Raw genomic sequence first — 5,000 nt, forward strand, 5'->3', positions numbered from 1 at the left:
AGCCGCCTGTCCCTCTAAGAAGAAAAGTAATCGCTGACAGCACGAAGGATGTCACGCGACTAGTTAGCAGGCTAGAGTCTCGTTCGTTATCGGAATTAACCAGACAAATCGCTCCACCAACTAAGAACGGCCATGCACCACCACCCACCGAATCAAGAAAGAGCTATCAATCTGTCAATCCTTCCGGTGTCCGGGCCTGGTGAGGTTTCCCGTGTTGAGTCAAATTAAGCCGCAGGCTCCACTCCTGGTGGTGCCCTTCCGTCAATTCCTTTAAGTTTCAGCTTTGCAACCATACTTCCCCCGGAACCCAAAAGCTTTGGTTTCCCGGAGGCTGCCCGCCGAGTCATCGGAGGAACTGCGGCGGATCGCTGGCTGGCATCGTTTATGGTTAGAACTAGGGCGGTATCTGATCGCCTTCGAACCTCTAACTTTCGTTCTTGATTAATGAAAACATACTTGGCAAATGCTTTCGCTTCTGTTCGTCTTGCGACGATCCAAGAATTTCACCTCTAACGTCGCAATACGAATGCCCCCGCCTGTCCCTATTAATCATTACCTCGGGTTCCGAAAACCAACAAAATAGAACCGAGGTCCTATTCCATTATTCCATGCACACAGTATTCAGGCGGGCTTGCCTGCTTTAAGCACTCTAATTTGTTCAAAGTAAACGTGCCGGCCCACCGAGACACTCAACAAAGAGCACCCTGGTAGGATTTAAACGGGGTCCGCCTCGGGACGCGAAAGCACCCCTTCGGCTCGCCCCACCGGCAGGACGTCCCACGATACATGCCAGTTAAACACCGACGGGCGGTGAACCAACAGCGTGGGACACAAATCCAACTACGAGCTTTTTAACCGCAACAACTTTAATATACGCTATTGGAGCTGGAATTACCGCGGCTGCTGGCACCAGACTTGCCCTCCAATAGATACTCGTTAAAGGATTTAAAGTGTACTCATTCCGATTACGGGGCCTCGGATGAGTCCCGTATCGTTATTTTTCGTCACTACCTCCCCGTGCCGGGAGTGGGTAATTTGCGCGCCTGCTGCCTTCCTTGGATGTGGTAGCCGTTTCTCAGGCTCCCTCTCCGGAATCGAACCCTGATTCCCCGTTACCCGTTACAACCATGGTAGGCGCAGAACCTACCATCGACAGTTGATAAGGCAGACATTTGAAAGATGCGTCGCCGGTACGAGGACCGTGCGATCAGCCCAAAGTTATTCAGAGTCACCAAGGCAAACGGACCAGACAAGCCAATCCGATTGGTTTTGATCTAATAAAAGCGTCCCTTCCATCTCTGGTCGGGACTCTGTTTGCATGTATTAGCTCTAGAATTACCACAGTTATCCAAGTAACGTGGGTACGATCTAAGGAACCATAACTGATTTAATGAGCCATTCGCGGTTTCACCTTAATGCGGCTTGTACTGAGACATGCATGGCTTAATCTTTGAGACAAGCATATGACTACTGGCAGGATCAACCAGGGAGCTGCGTCAACTAGAGCTGAGCAGCCGGCCGCCCGGGAGTGTGTCCCGGGGGCCCGCGCGAACACGCAAGCGTCCGCTCAATTATTCTGCAAACAGGAGGAGGCCGAGCTCCCCTGCACGATACACCTCGAAACCCTCTCAGGTCCCGGCGGCGCGCAGCGCCGTCCTAGGTACTTGGTCGGTTTCGAGAGAGGCGCAATCGCCCGGAGTTAGGCGAGTAGACGGTTTTAGTGAGAACACCCTTGCTCCCAACTGAGCTTGCCGCTGCCGACAGAGGCCCGGGAGCGTGCTGTCGTGGCATTGCCGGCGGGAGACAACACGCGCCACCTATGGTGACCGGCAGCTCCAACGCCAGCGCCACACAAGGGCAAAGCCCCACTTGGGTGCAGAAGCGAACTCTCCCAGCACAGCGCACGCGCCAACACGTCCGCACAACTGCGATACAAACCACCTGCGAGAACCGCTGGGGCGACCGAGCAGCAGACGGCGTCGCGGCGCCGAGTGCCAGGCGGCGGCGCATCCTCAACGCACACAGTCCTCAATCAGACCAGCACACTGCAGATGTCCACCGCGCTTCGCACCGGGCTCGGCTGAACCAACTTTGGCCGCCAGGCGCCGCGTGCAGGGTGCGCCGCAGCGTAGCTGCGCCGCCTGCCGGGCCCGTCGGCTGGCGCTCCTGCCACTCGGCGCCCCCCACCAGCCGCCTGTTGCGCGTGCGCCCACGCAGCGCGCGGCCAACACGCCGGGCGGCGCCCCTTCACCGGCCGGGAACAGTCCCACCAAGCCACCGCCGCGTATCGCTTCATACCCACATGGGCCTAGTCACGTGTGTGGATGTGGCGGGTACCGCTGAAACAACCGGTTAATAGCTGTACCGATCGTCGCCATCACAGATTCACCTCCAGCGTGAACAACCGCTCAACAACGGATTTCCAGTTCATTTGCGTATCTTGGGCAGTAAACGTAGATGTCCACCTACATTTGCGAATTCAACAATTCTTGCATGCCAGGATGTCATGTGTCACGACACGCTACATCAGACCACATACACACTGCGACATGTGCAGAAGAGAACACGTGGAAGGTGGCCCGCGCACGTATGCGATGTCCCTTCCGCGATCCACTGTCAACCGGCATCTGCGGCATGTCCCAGATATGGAACGCGGTCCACCAGGGTAGCACTTTGTGTGAGGCAATACGACAAAGTCGGAATACAAGCGTCACTACATCAGACGGCTCACGCTGACCTGACCTGACCTGACTCACCGCACCACCACCCCCAGCGACCCAGGGTGACATACAATGCGTTCGTACGTTCCTCCCACACGCCTCTACGGCGTACCACAGTGCAACCTAGCTGTTATTGGGAGACGAGACAAGTAGCATCGAGCACAACATATGGAAATTGAGATTCGACACCGTTGGGCACAGCCAGCGTACGGTCACACGTATCACACTACTTCACTCTGTACGTAACTACCGATGATCGGTACAGCGTGTGGGTTACGCGTACGACATCAGCGGACAATGGACACAGACCATACCACGACGTACACTGAGGGCGTCGACATCTGAATGCAACTGAACAGCTGCGAGGCTCATTTAACACTCAAACGCCAGACCGACCAGCTTGAGAGGACAGAGACACAAAGAGAGGGGAGGGGGGGGGGGGCCGATATAGTCCTATTGCAGTACAATTGACAGTGGATAGCGGGAATATGTGGAAAGTAAGCAACACTCGCAAGACATCTACATGAGGATAACAACGACACCAGAGATTCCGAGCAGTGAACTATGTTAGGCAAAGGGACAACGTGGGTTAGGTTAAGGGACAACGTGGGTTAGGTTAAGGGACAACGTGGGTTAGGTTAAGGGACAACGTGGGTTAGGTTAAGGGACAACGTGGGTTAGGTTAAGGGACAACGTGGGTTAGGTTAAGGGACAACGTGGGTTACGTTAAGGGACAACGTGGGTTACGTTAAGGGACAACGTGGGTTACGTTACGGGACAACGTGGGTTACGTTAAGGGACAACGTGGGTTACGTTAAGGGACAACGTGGGTTACGTTAAGGGACAACGTGGGTTAGGTTAAGGGACAACGTGGGTTAGGTTAAGGGACAACGTGGGTTAGGTTAAGGGACAACGTGGGTTACGTTAAGGGACAACGTGGGTTACGTTAAGGGACAACGTGGGTTACGTTAAGGGACAACGTGGGTTACGTTAAGGGACAACGTGGGTTACGTTAAGGGACAACGTGGGTTACGTTAAGGGACAACGTGGGTTACGTTAAGGGACAACTTGAGTTACGTTAAGGGACAACTTGAGTTACGTTAAGGGACAACTTGAGTTACGTTAAGGGACAACTTGAGTTACGTTAAGGGACAACTTGAGTTACGTTAAGGGACAACTTGAGTTACGTTAAGGGACAACTTGAGTTACGTTAAGGGACAACTTGAGTTACGTTAAGGGACAACTTGAGTTACGTTAAGGGACAACTTGAGTTACGTTAAGGGACAACTTGAGTTACGTTAAGGGACAACTTGAGTTACGTTAAGGGACAACTTGAGTTACGTTAAGGGACAACTTGAGTTACGTTAAGGGACAACTTGAGTTACGTTAAGGGACAACTTGAGTTACGTTAAGGGACAACTTGAGTTACGTTAAGGGACAACTTGAGTTAGGTTAAGGGACAACTTGAGTTAGGTTAAGGGACAACTTGAGTTAGGTTAAGGGACAACTTGAGTTAGGTTAAGGGACAAATTGAGTTAGGTTAAGGGACAAATTGAGTTAGGTTAAGGGACAAATTGAGTTAGGTTAAGGGACAAATTGAGTTAGGTTAAGGGACAAATTGAGTTAGGTTAAGGGACAAATTGAGTTAGGTTAAGGGACAAATTGAGTTAGGTTAAGGGACAAATTGAGTTAGGTTAAGCGATAATCTGGTACAGCCACAGTTAGGTTAAGCGATAATCTGGTACAGCCACAGTTAGGTTAAGCGATAATCTGGTACAGCCACAGTTAGGTTAAGCGATAATCTGGTACAGCCACAGTTAGGTTAAGCGATAATCTGGTACAGCCACAGTTAGGTTAAGCGATAATCTGGTACAGCCACAGTTAGGTTAAGCGATAATCTGGTACAGCCACAGTTAGGTTAAGCGATAATCTGGTACAGCCACAGTTAGGTTAAGCGATAATCTGGTACAGCCACAGTTAGGTTAAGCGATAATCTGGTACAGCCACAGTTAGGTTAAGCGATAATCTGGTACAGCCACAGTTAGGTTAAGCGATAATCTGGTACAGCCACAGTTAGGTTAAGCGATAATCTGGTACAGCCACAGTTAGGTTAAGCGATAATCTGGTACAGCCACAGTTAGGTTAAGCGATAATCTGGTACAGCCACAGTTAGGTTAAGCGATAATCTGGTACAGCCACAGTTAGGTTAAGCGATAATCTGGTACAGCCACAGTTAGGTTAAGCGATAATCTGGTACAGCCACAGTTAGGTTAAGCGATA

The 5,000-nt window shown here is 51.6% G+C and overlaps 1 non-coding gene across 1 annotated transcript in view; it reads right to left on the reverse strand.

The window, feature by feature from the left end:
• The window catches only part of LOC126322920 (small subunit ribosomal RNA), a 1,893-nt gene extending 403 nt beyond the window's left edge, over window positions 1–1,490 (reverse strand). The window contains exon 1 of the ribosomal RNA XR_007559318.1: window positions 1–1,490. This exon is cut by the window's left edge and continues 403 nt beyond it. This is a non-coding gene — a ribosomal RNA (small subunit ribosomal RNA).
• Window positions 1,491–5,000: the final 3,510 nt, after the last annotated feature.

The sequence above is a fragment of the Schistocerca gregaria genome, unplaced genomic scaffold (assembly GCF_023897955.1).
Source record: "Schistocerca gregaria isolate iqSchGreg1 unplaced genomic scaffold, iqSchGreg1.2 ptg000846l, whole genome shotgun sequence".
Lineage (NCBI taxonomy): Eukaryota > Metazoa > Arthropoda > Insecta > Orthoptera > Acrididae > Schistocerca > Schistocerca gregaria.